The following is a 13,044-nucleotide window of genomic DNA, read 5'->3' as shown; positions in this document are numbered from 1 at the left end:
CCGCTATCATCCATGCACCAGCGTATGCCACAGAGCACTTGGGTCTGTGAACCACTGGGGTCTGCCCCAGTACAGAATGGGAAACCAGGTAGGATGGACGATCCATTTCAAAGTGATGTCCCTGGGTAAAAGCTAACCAGAGTAAGCTAATGAAACTTGTTACCATCAAACCCTGTACCACAGCCAGGAGGGATGGGCAAACACAAATGCTCTTCATATTACTGGACATTAAAATTCAGCCCAGAATCCAATTAAGCCAGACACATCCATCATGCAAGAGCTCTCCTTGGGTGAGGCAGGAAAGATCTGACAGCACAAGACTTTGTCTGCATGACTTGGTGATTGCATGTACTGCTGTGATTGTGCCAGGGGACAAGGGGACAAGGCCGCAGACCCCTCTATGGCTCTGTACATAATAGGAGGACAGGGGGGAGGGGAAATAGAGCTGTGGGAAGGAGAAACTGTGTCTTGGTAGGCAGTGTTTTTTGAAGAAGGTACTCTGTCAACTTACTAATATGCACTTCTGTATGTGATAATTACTTTTTGCTTCCCCAGGCTGCATGCAGTGCCTGCCTCTGTAAGAGGCTTTTCCTTTGGCTGCCATGAGAGGAATATTTCTGGTGTCTTCCAGGTGCTTGCTGAGCTTTCTGCCATTAAAGCAGACTGAAACAGCAGACTATAGCTTCTTAACCTACCTTCTTTCTCTACCCCTCATCATTCTCTGTAACTCATATCTGGTTCATTGCTGCAAGAAACAAAACACCTCCAGTATGTGTGTGTGGTTTCTTGTACTTTTTTACTCCAACACATTTTCTTGCTGGACTAGCTTCTTTTGTAAACCTCGCTGGACTTGCATGTAATACACATTCACAGCCCTGCCAACGTGAAACCACGTGTCTCAGTTCCTCCTCAAATTCAATGTTCAGTTTTGTGTCCAGCCTCCAATGCTCATTCTTTCTAGTGTACATAACTGACACCAATCATGAATGGCTGTTAAGGATTTTCAGCCAAATTATAGATCTTTAATTGGCCAAAATTCTTTGATATCAAACTGTCCAGGGAGTAAATCAGATTTCAGGATTTAGAGCAATATTATTTTTGCCATAGACATAACCTCATAACGTTTAACGCTTCTTGTCCCATTTGTCTCTCTTCCAAGGCACTGCACCTACTTGACAAATCAGAGCCCTGGGACACAAGTTTTACTCCCAGCTTTGACTGGTTGGGTGAACTCAAGCAAAACTTTTCCATGTCTTCATTCCCTCCTGTCAAATGAGAACTACCTTTGTAAGAACTGAAGGATCTACTGCTAGACAGTAATGCAGACAAGACATTATTATTGTTGTTGTTGTTATTATTATTACTTACATTTGCATGGTATTTCTATTATTCATTCTGCCACAAGATCTTGCCATGGTTAGAGGTATACTGGAGGAAAAGCTTACATATTTGCTATTTGCTGCACTTTTAGATATTGGTAGGAACATTTACTAGCAATACTCCTCCTGTGAATAAGTGCTTTACTTCCTAAAGCACTTCTAAATATAACATTAATGTGTATTTGTGCTTATTTCTTAAATGCAAGTGTTTCTGGCGTTAGATCTGAGAGTTGGCCCTAGCAGACTGCAATGAAGCCTTGTAAAAAACTGCAGCAGAAAAATTGCTTTGATTCCTTTTATTTTATATTACTATTTGTGCTTAAGGTAGCAGGATGTAAAGTGCTTAGTGAGGATTTGTCAGCATCTCAAACCTACGTCACACAAAAGAAAATAACTTCACAAGTTGAAGACAGGAAAGGAGGCCTGTTGTCAATGAGACAAAACAGTGAGAGGTGTGTGAGGACGATTTTACTCTGGCATGTGAACAGGCATAACGCCTTTGCTCTGTGTGTGTGTATCCTGTGAGGAGACACAGGTGGTCAACCCCCAACATTTAATCTGATAAACAGAGCTATTAATGGCAGGCAGAGACAACCCAAAAATCGTGCTATCTGCAGACATGCTCCACTGTCCTCTCCTAGCACTCTGGGTATTTCTTGGAGATCTCCCAAGCACTGCCCAACCAGGTTAAACTGCATTGCTTTATGAGATCTGATAAACCTCTCACCCCACAGTGATGAGAACTAATCACATAAACTCTGGGCATACAGTAGTGGGCTCCTTCCTTATGCCCAGGAGTTGCCTACTGGGCTTCAACCAGTCAGTATCTGTTAAGGATAATGTTCAGTGTTTGCTGTTTATTATTAATGTCTCCTGAGTGAGAGGCTTCATAAAAATAGAACATAAACCTCTGTCATTCCATCCCTCCCCCAGCTACACCAAAGCATCATTACAGTCACACATGTAAATGAACCATGCATTCAAAAACTTCACAGGAGCCTCTGCTGGGCTCCTAGCTCTCCTGCATTCTAAAGTTTCCACTGGGTCCTCTCCCTTTCCCCTTTTAACTCCTTCCCACTGCTGTTCACTCTTCTACCACCTCGTAGCCTCCTCCACAGATAACCTCTGCTGAAGCCCAAATTATGGCATGTCCTGTCTCTGAGTGCTGCAGAACCTTCAGGGAGCATGCAGATGTGCACACCGCCAGGATGTACTCCTGAGGCAACGCTCCAGCCGTGCTTCTGGGCTTGGGATTTGAAGACTGGGCTAATATAGACTTAAAACCAGCCTGAGGGTTGCCCTTAGCAGAGAGTAGAGATACACTGTAGATGCCTCTCATCCTCTTCTTCCCCTCTTCCCCTGTCACCGTACTTCCTTTCTTCTGCTTGCTTGTAAAATAACTTGGTGAAAGCAAATGGAGTTTGGCAGAAGTCTGATCCCTGCCTTAAAAACTAGTAGATTCTTTCTTCCATTTGGGGGAGGCTAAATACCTTTAAATGTCTGAGACTCAAGCTCTTTGCCAACACTTTTTATCCATCAAGGATACACTCTGGTATTCCCTATCAGCTTGTACACATGGCTGTGTAGGAGCCATGGTAAATGAGGTGATAAAGGTGGTATAATAGTTCCAGTCAGAGCATGTCTAGTGAAGAAAATACTTCTGTATTCAGTTTAACAAAAAGGAGAAACTCACCCCTTTCTCAGCAGAAACAAGGGACCAGCAATGGATGTTCCTGGAGCTAACATGGGGATCACAGTTCCCAAATGAGTAATTAAGAATTCTTGGGGGAAGCATTACAGCAGTTGGCTGTGCCATCCCAAATGAATGTCATGGCAAGTATGCAGAGAATCTGACAGGCTAATAGCTAACTCTAACTAGCTCCAGTTGTGGGATGGAAGTCAGTTCAAGAAGATCTGTAACATCAGAAGATGTGTATGATGGTATCTCATGTCTCTTCAAATTTGAAGCCACCTTGTAAAGTGAATTCAGCCACGGAGATCTACATTTAAGTGGTGACAGAATCTGGCTCTTAGACCTACCTAGATTGTAAAAGAGCACAAATTACTGAGCCATGCAGTGTATCTACTTCAACAGTTTGACTGGATACAGCTTTATTAGCACAAAACATTATAGAAGAAAATTACTTGAAGAGAGTTCTTTGGCATGGGAATCAGTGAATGCTCAGAGCAAAGGTAGGAGATTCCTCAGATTCCCTGCTAGTTCAGATGAAGGTTAGTGGTCCAGTGTCCATGGACATCAGGACAAATCCAGATACTCAGTTACTATGGTGAAGGGGGCCATGTGAGTACCTAGGCAGACACAGGCAATTTACTGGTGTCCTACAGGGAATAGATTTGCAAATTAAAACCCAGCAAATTAAAGACAAGGACATCTGTGAGAATTCTGAACTGACTGCAGAGCTGAACTGCCCAAAAGAGGCAGAATCAGAATTCCTCACAGGGGGGGGAAAAAAAATCAAGAAAAGATAGGGCTGAGCTCGGTTCCATCACTGAGGTAAAAAGAAAGGCAATAATCTCTGTAAATATGGAGAAATACCCTCTCTTTTTGAAAATGCTGTCACTTAAAAAGTTTATGAAGAACCTTAGGGTCAAAACCACACTGCTCCAGGAGGCAGATCCAAAGATGCTCCATGGAGGCAGGATCCACCCAGGCACTGCCATACCAAGATGCTGGATGCTGAGGCTGAAGAAGAAGAAACAGTGCCAGAGCAATTCTCACACTGGAGCAGGATAATGTGAACCACTTCAGAGGAGTGCCTAGAAAGCAACATGACAGAGACAAACAGATTGACAGCAATGTCCTAAATTTTAATAGAAAGGTCAGAATTTGAAGAAACATCCAAAGTACAGCAAAGCCTGAAGAAAATCCCAAGCCTTCTTAAGAGCCATAATAATTCCAGTGTCAATTTTCTACTTCTCTTGAGAATGACAGAGATGCTTTAATGAGCTTCAGCAAATATAAACTCTCTAGCAGTAGCAGCCTCAGCAGCAGCCCATGCCCATGCAAATGTTGGCAGGTAGAACAAGAAGATCCACCAACTTCATATGCAAAGACAGGAGGAACAACAGACTCCATTTGCCAGTGGTAAACCTCTACTGGTGTGTCCCCTGAATTCCTACAGTAATTTCCCAATCCATCATAACTTTACTATTCCAAGACTTTTAAGTGGCTTTTACAAACAGAACACCAATTCCAAGAGAGGGTCACAGATTTGGAGTGGACTGTTCAGCCATTCTGATGTATTGGTACATGGATTCAAAAATACATCTTAGGACTTGATCTTTACTCCTTGAGTTCCTAAGAAAAACATGATTTCTGTGATCATATAATATTTTCCTTTTTTCCTCCTATGTGTTTCTCTCTGTGTGTATGTGTCTATGTGGGTTTCTGCTTTGTAACTGCAAATCCCACAGAGAGTTTTAACCAAGTTTGAGTCAGTTACAGTGATTTCAGAGATACTAACCTCTAGCAAGTTCCATAAAGTAGCTGGCAGGTGTAACAGAGAGAACTTTGTAGGTTCTCCTATGAGGAAAAGGCTGCTGAGTGAACTGAGGCCATTTCTCCACAGAGAAGTCTCCATGTTGGAGCGAGACGTTATAAAAGCCTCAACACCAGGAGAAGCTTAGATCTGAACTCACATCTTGTTAGGCATCAGAAAATATAACTGTGACACAAAGCTTCTGGAAGCCAAGCTTCATTAGTTCTGCAGATCACAGATCGCCTTGTTTTCAGCTAGAGGAGGGCAGGAAGGATGAGACTTTCCATTTTTAATTTTGTTTTCAAAATCACTTCAATTTCATCAAAATGTTCTCTCTTAGATGTGACTAATCATGGAAAATATTGATCCACTTCTAGCTCTCTCAAAAAGTGCAACTTCAGACTACATGAAAATAAGAACTGAGCAATGAGCATAATCTTAGCAAAAACAATAAAAATAATACAATAATACCTGTGTGAGAAGCAGACTGTGCATACACAGCACAGAGAAAAAAAAATTATCAAAAGAGCAAATATATCTTTATAACCCTGAAGCAGCAAAACTCCTACCACCTTATATTAAAATACCGTGAGAGAACATCACAAACCTGTTACAGAAGGAATGAGAATGCTGCTTAATGGTTTTCTCATTGTTCACTGTTATCTCTATGCATTGCTATCCATTGCTATTATCAGCACTCATTTACACCAGTGGAGGGATGTGTATTTGCGTGAGAGGATAGATACCCAAAATCTGGTACAGATCCTCAGGTGATGTAAATTGTCATGGCTGTACTGACGTCAGTAAGGATGCACTGGTTTCCTCCAGCAGATGATTTGCTTTTCTGTATGTAAAAAGCACAGAAACTAGGTGCTGTTTCAACTTGGCTCTGAGACATTTCTGTAGACAAATGCTCATGCAAATACATTCTTTTTTTTATGTGCAAATATACATATTGCCTTGCAGTACACATTGCAAGCAAGGACAGGAGCTTTAGACTGCTTCCTATGCTGGAATTCAGAAAAAGGATTGTTCCTGAGGTACGTGCCCACTCCTGTCTATAACAATAGATCTCCAACTGCTTTGTTACAGATCTTAAAATACACAGAGATGAAAGGGTCAGTCCAGCACTGCACGTCGGTTAAAAATAAATTTAGGAGGCATTAAAGTTTGATCTTAGGACTGCTAGTCCAATGCTCAAACTGAGATCTTAAACAGAGCCATTGGGCAGAACAAATCCAACAATCAAGACTCTCATTTTCTCACCTAGGGCTTAATTGTATGAAATTACATATTCCAGAATAGATGAATACAAGAACAATACTAGTTTGTTTCAAGGTACATCTCTTCGAGAGGAAAAAAACATATACATACATATATTTTTTTTTTTTTTAATTAGGAAAAAAAGAGAAAATGGTCACATTTCAGACCCTGTCTTTATAAATTACTCTTTTATTTTTTTCTTATTTGCTTTTATCTGGTTCCATGGAATGTGGACCAAGTAACAAGCACAGGCGACAGGTAATTTTAAAGCAAATAAAATATTTTCCATCTCTTAAACAGAGAATTATTTCTGGCTTCCTGTAACATTTTCCTAAGGGAGAAAAACAAAAGGTTTCATAACTGAGACTAGAAAAGAGAAATAAACTACTGCTGAACTAGGAAAGAAAGAAGAAAACAAGCAACCTAAAATGGCATTTATAGGGAAAATAACAGAAAAGCAGAAGATGAATAAACCCTATGTACAGAAAGATTATGGTAGACAGGCTGTAGCTCTTTTTTCCTGTTTCAACCTGCATTCCAAGGCAGAAGGAAAAAAAATAAAACGGAGACACTTCTGCAATCTAATATATAGATTTGTGTAGAGGTATTTTTCTTGCAGAAGTGCGTATCATTTTATCACGTGAACTTTATTTTTTAACAAGTAGACACCATCATTAATAGCAAACCCAGCTTCCCGCTGACAAGCTCTGGTCTGACTCTATCTAAGGACTACATGAGCATCCTGAGGTGAGATTTCTCTGATTTATTCTGACTAAAAGTGTAAATAATTTCAAATACAGAGTAGGTGGGAACGTGTACAGTCTACCTCATATAAGTAGCCACCTGCTGCGTGCATAAACTGTCTGAAGCATGCCTAAACTGGATATTCCTGTGCACATCATTTAATGAAGGATGTGGAAGTGCCAGTTGCTGCAAAGAGTGGGACAGCCAGCCCAAGAGCCACCTGGCACTGAGGCCCTGGCAGGAATTCTCAAGGGCATTGTTATCACCCACTCAGCTGGGACACTTTTCCCTTAATTCTTTTCCAAACAGCCGTGTGTGTATTATTTTGAATGCTAACAGTGTTGCCATGTGAGTCCACTGGTCCTAAAGCCTTCTCACAGAGCCTTACCTTGGATCTGCCTGGGAAGTGACAGCAAATGGGTCAATACAAAGCATATGGAAGAAAGGTACCCTTGCCACCACAGAAGAGCAGCCTGGTTGCAACAGAGCACACAGCTGAGTGACATAAAAGTATCACCATCTTATAAAACAAACCCAAAATAATGCATTTGCATCCCTTCTTATTTAAGCATTTTAAATTTCAGCTTCTTGCTGTTGTTTTCAGCCCCTAGCTTCTCTTGCTAAATGATTAGTACAAGTCTTTGCTACTCCGGGTACTGCTCTAACTGGGCTCAGGACACAAGATAGAGAGGAAGTGTTTGTCCAAAGCACTGCTAGACATTGTTTCTCAAAGATTCCTTTCTTGTTATTTCTTCCTGATGCTCCCATCCCACCAAGGAGATTTCTCACAATAGAAATTTCAGCCTTGACACTGTATTGCTCTGGCTGGGACTTTATACAGCTTCCTGCAGTAGTGTTATCCCTATGGGTGGAAGTCCTTGTGCTGTCCTTACTCAGCAATTCTATACCTAGAACTTCATCCTGAACCCTTCCTAAGCCAAGTCCTTTTCCATCTCTCACTTCGTCTGTTATTTCTTAAATATTGTTGTGAATCATTAACTCCGTATTTCTCTGCCTGGATTTTACAGGCCCTGCTGTAGGTACAATGCAGGTGTGTTCGTGTCATAAGGTATATCTTAGCTGACTGCAATGGAAGCAGCATGGATATATCTTTAAATGGGAAGTAGTCGGAGAGTCTTCTTTCTGTTTTCCTCTTGGGTATGCTCTTTATTCCAAAATAATCTAAGCAGGACTTCAGCATCTGTGAAGCTGTGCCAATGCAGACCCCTGTCATTTGAAACCGGCTTACAGCACTCGACTCCAAATAACTTCTGATGCTGAGACAGTACATTGCTAGCAGGGACTTGCAGAACCCAGGGCAGCACCAATGCAACTATTTCTGGTGTGTGAAAGCTCAAGGGAGTTAAACCCTGAAATATGCTGGAGGAAAACCAAGAGACTGAAAGAAGAGGGCAAAAGTAGCATTCCTTGTGTGCCCAAAGTGAAAGGAATGGATATCTGGGGTACACGAGCCATTTGGAATTGTTCTGATCTTTTTTTTTAATTGCTGGAGGTTTTTCTGTGCTGGTGCAATGCGCAAATATAGCAAAATATGTTAATGGTAAACCATAATATTTACAGTTATTGTTAGCTCCCATTGAAATCTGTAGAAGTTTTTCTAATGCCTTTACCCTGGAGATAATCCATAGAATAGAACATCAACGCATAGTTAAAAAGAAAAATTATGGAAAACAGCACCTCTGCATATGCAATATCTTCATTTTAAAGTTACATAATTGAGCTTTTGAAATTAACAAAAAAACAGCAAACAGTCTCAGAACACAAAAGCAACTAAGTGACTTTAACATCATCTTTTAAAATTTGCCTCTTTATTAAGATAAAAAATTCTATCCTAAACCAGTACAAAATAAAATAATATAGATTTCAATCCAATGCAAGTCCAAAATTAGCTTTAAGACATCTGGGAAAATGTGATTGTAGAAAAAATTCTTCTAAGAGTTCTAAGAGTTTGTTTTGCATGAGGAGTTATCTTGTAGAGCAAACAAGGCTACTAATTTAAAGACAATACTTAGATCCATTATGTCACGCCAGACAAATACTGTTTCTATGTCTTCTTTTCACTGTTGATGACATGGTTAAAAGAAGACTTTAATGCCACTTTAATACAAAATGTTTGTGAATTGCAGCCATGTCTTTTGATGGAAGGAACTGTAACAGATTATTAGCTATTATTCTAATTGTATTTATCGGAGTGAGTTTTCCCAGTAATGCCTGGGCTCAGAATCTGAAGTCTTTCCACAGACAGCTCCTACTGAGAGTTCCTCTGATAAAAACCAGCAGGATTTGGGTCATTTAGACTTAATCTGCTAAATTCAACCCTGTGGCATTTCCCTGATACTCAATGAAGGGTACTGGGGACTGGCAAAGAAGGTTGCATTCTGATAAAGAAGGGATGGAAAATTTATACTCGCAGCATTTGCCGACACTTTAGGATGGTCCCTTAAGACAAGAGGCTTCCTAGTAGGGGTGATCTTTGCTATGCTAATTTGGCAACCTGTGTTTTTGAAGCAAAACATTCCATGACGAATGACCTTATTTTTTTGTTTTTAAAGCTGTGAGGTGCTTATGCAATAGCCTCCTAAGGTAGGAAGAGACAGATGCTGTGGAATAATAATCAACCTAATTCTTGCTGAAAATCTCTGCAAAAATCTTTCTCCTTTTCCTCCTCTCCTTTCATAGGTAAGCTCAGTGCCACCTTTCCCACACAAAGACATACAGCAAGAACTAGGGGCCTCTGCATAACTCAGGAATTCTTCCATTTCCAGAGATAGGCTTGCTTTTGTTCCCTTTTAAAATGTAGGTTTTGGTTGGGTTTTTTTTTTTAAAGGCTTTAAAGAAAGAAAAGTTGTCAGTTTTTACAAAAACTAACAGCAAAAATAAGACTGAAGTTTTCCTTAAAATAAGAGAGATGTTTCGGTTGCAGAAGACATCCCTTATGGAAGACTGGCCCAGCTGACATGAATAGTCACATGTGTCCAAAAGCTTGGGTCTTCACTTCTATCCAGAGCCTGAGGTAAGCTGGGCTGCAAAAAACCCTCAAACCTGACTCAAAATGAGCAAAATCCCTGGGCCATGTCTGAGGTGAGAAGGACCAGCACAAGTCCACACTTAAACACACTGTCAGAACCTCCTGTTTTGGGAAGGCAGAGGAAATTCCATTACTGGGCAGTGATGGGGGGGCACTGCCTGGGTGTTGCTTTAACCCCTGCTTTCAGCCACCGCATCCCAGCAAGCTAAAATATCCTTTTTGTTCTGTTTAGAGTGGCCATTTTCTGTAGCGAGCAGTCAGTCCTCTACACTTAGCTAAGAAAAAAAGTAGATAACATTGAATTTTAGGGTTTATAATAGAGAGAAAAATATTTTTGGACATGGGGGGAAGGAAGGAAGAGAGACCAGATACCTGGTCTGTGCAGATATTAACGCATCTGTCCCCTGCTGTCACAAAAAAGCAAAAATACAACTCACAGGTTGGCGAGCTGAATCATAAGGTATATTGGGCATCCTGTCAGTAGGTGGTGAAAGACTTGTCACCCTTCATCCAAGTTGCCTTTAAGTTAAATTTTGCAGTCTCTTTGATTTCCCTCTAACAGTCACAGACAAGAGAGGATGAAACCCAGTATATACAACCAGTGGGGGAAAAAAAAAACCTGCAGGAGTGAGAAATGTAGACTGTTTGGCACCTCTCCTATTTCCTTTTCTATACAAAGATTTTGGTTTGCCTAAGCTATAGAAGGAAACAGAAGCAGTCTATTTTAATCTTCCTGAGCAAAGAACGCTGCAGGGATTGCTCTGTTATCCCCAGCAGCAGCCCTGACTTTCCACAAAAAAGGCTCCATCCAGCCTTCTATCTATCTATCTGAAATAGAAAGATCATCATATGATATACCAGCAATCAGCTGTGTTCTTAATGCACTTCTCTTTGTGCATTTTGGCATGAAGGAAAAAACCCTACAATTCTTCCACCAGTCAAACCCCGCTGTGAAAAGAGCTCAGATAAGGAGGAAGTATTTAGGCTTATGCATAGAAATTGATTCTTCAGTTCATGTAATGACGTATGTTAGAAACTCTGTGCAGAAGCAAGGAAAGCCCTTGCCAAGATGATGTTTCTTACACAGCCTTCACTGCAGGGAGTCACTCCTGAAAAAACAATGAGGTTGATTATGCATTTTTATTTGGGTTTCTTACTGGTTTGACTTGAGGGATTCAAACCATGCTATTCTGGATTTACACTAATCGGCATGAGTTCAGGATCTGGTCCCACTTCTTTTTTTAAACTCCAGCTATTTCATAATGAATAAGAGCCAGATCCTGCAAAGGCTTACTACCTGCATTAATACTCTGAGGAGCCCACTCACTTCCTCTAAGTTGTGATTGCAAAATTGAGACTTACAGTGCAGTATTTTAGAAGCAAACATATGCTTTTTGGGATTCAAGCATGCCTTGACTGTACCTATTCCTTTAATAGCATTCCTTTCAATAGCAATATCTTCTCTGATTTTCATAGAACCACATGATAGATGCTTAGCTATTATGAAGTGGTGAAACTCTACTTACACCAGTGGAAAATCCAGCTCCATGTTGTAGCTCTGCTTGGGTATTCAAAACAAACATGAGAGAGAAGGGTCCCTTTATTTAAATTGTCAAAAGAGACAAGGAAGATGTTTTGGGCTTGTGTACTTCATTTGTGTACTTGTGTGTTGTGCACTTCACTTGTTTTGACATTACTATAACCAAGACAATAGAGACAATTCTAGGAAAGATATTTCAATCTAGTTTTACTACTTATATTAGTTTCTTTCTTATCTGAAAGATGCCACAGCAGAAACTATGCTCCTTCTCCTTCTAACTTCACGAACTCTGGCTTTCAACCAGAAAACAACCCCCTCTTTCGAAGTGCCTAAACAAAGGAAATTACAGTACTGACTGCAGCTGTAATTACCAGCTGGTGAACTGATGGCATATACTGAATACATAATCCAAGAGAATTTTGTTCTTCAGTAGTAGCCCTTTCCACCACCTATAGTGCTGGAATGCTCATCTTTGTTTACTATACATTCATGCGCACACAATACATTTCAGTATCCAGTACTAGTAGTCAAGCTTTCTTCACTGAAGATGAGAGACCAGCAAAAAATACCTTGTCCTTTTGGAGAGCTGGATCAATGTCAGGTGCCACTCACCAAAAACAAACAAACAAAAAAAAACCCAAACAAACAAACAAAAAAAAAAGAAAAACAAAAACAAAAAAAACCCCCACACACAACAACAAAAAAGAAGACAGGAAAAAAAGACAACCCACACACGAGTGCGATAAGCACCCTAAATGTCAAACCTAAGTACAGCATCTATATCTCTATGAACATATATACATCACATGCAATATAATGTACCCCTTACATCAGTGAGGGCAGGAAAACCCCAGCTCACTCCAGGGATGATGGGGGTTTTTTTGATAGATACCAGCAACTTAAGGCAAACAGAAGCGACCACAACGCTGCTGTGCTTTGCGAGGCTTCCCGTGTCTGGGCTAAACCGCACTCATCGTAGATCACGGATCTATTTATTTCTGACAGACAATGAGGGCACGATGCCGTGTGTGAGCACCGCGGGTGAGCTGCCCGAGGGGCTCCAAACGGGCTACAGACACTTGTCTACAGGAATGAGCGCGGTGAACCGGGAGGCTGATGCGTCTTGGAAGCAGCATCCTGGCTCCTCTTTGCACTCTGCCTGCTCTCCCCGAGAACGCATCGAGGGAGGGATTCCCCACCCACCCACACACTGCCTCTCCCTCCGTGCGAGGCTGCAGGGGGGTATAACCCAGTTCCCTGCTGGATGCGGGCCCGGAGAGAGCCCGCTACGCTCCCGCTCCCCGCCGCCACCCCTGCCCGCCCCCTCTCCCCCTTCGCACTTACTCCGCTCTCCGGCTCAGGACGCCTTTGCCGATGGCCTGGGGGGTCTTGTGCTGGAGCAGCGCGGCGCAGCAGCCCTTGTCCCTGCCGTCCTTCTCGGCGGGGTGCTGGTGGGGCTGCGGCGGGGGGTGCTGGTGGCCGGCAGCCCGCCCGCCGCCGCCGGGCCCCGCCGGTGCCGCTTTGCCCGCGGGCGGCGGCGGCTGAGCCGGGAGCTGTTGGTGGTGCTGA

General features: G+C 41.9%; 1 protein-coding gene across 1 annotated transcript in view; it reads right to left on the bottom strand.

Moving 5' to 3' along the window:
• Window positions 1-12,988, bottom strand: part of IQSEC3 (IQ motif and Sec7 domain ArfGEF 3) — a 99,868-nt gene extending 86,880 nt beyond the window's left edge. Inside the window, exon 1 of the mRNA XM_042050278.1 lies at window positions 12,820-12,988. The gene's annotated coding sequence lies outside the window, so the exon portion shown is untranslated. The remainder of the gene's footprint in view (window positions 1-12,819) is intronic.
• Between the last annotated feature and the right edge of the window lie 56 nt (window positions 12,989-13,044).

Source organism: Corvus kubaryi, unplaced genomic scaffold, assembly GCF_017639235.1.
Source record: "Corvus kubaryi isolate FWS band 111438036 unplaced genomic scaffold, C.kubaryi_AGA036_p1.0 72, whole genome shotgun sequence".
NCBI classification, from domain to species: Eukaryota; Metazoa; Chordata; class Aves; order Passeriformes; family Corvidae; genus Corvus; species Corvus kubaryi.
The sequence above is the reverse complement of the archived record's forward strand: the minus strand, read 5'-3'. Positions and strand labels throughout refer to the sequence as shown.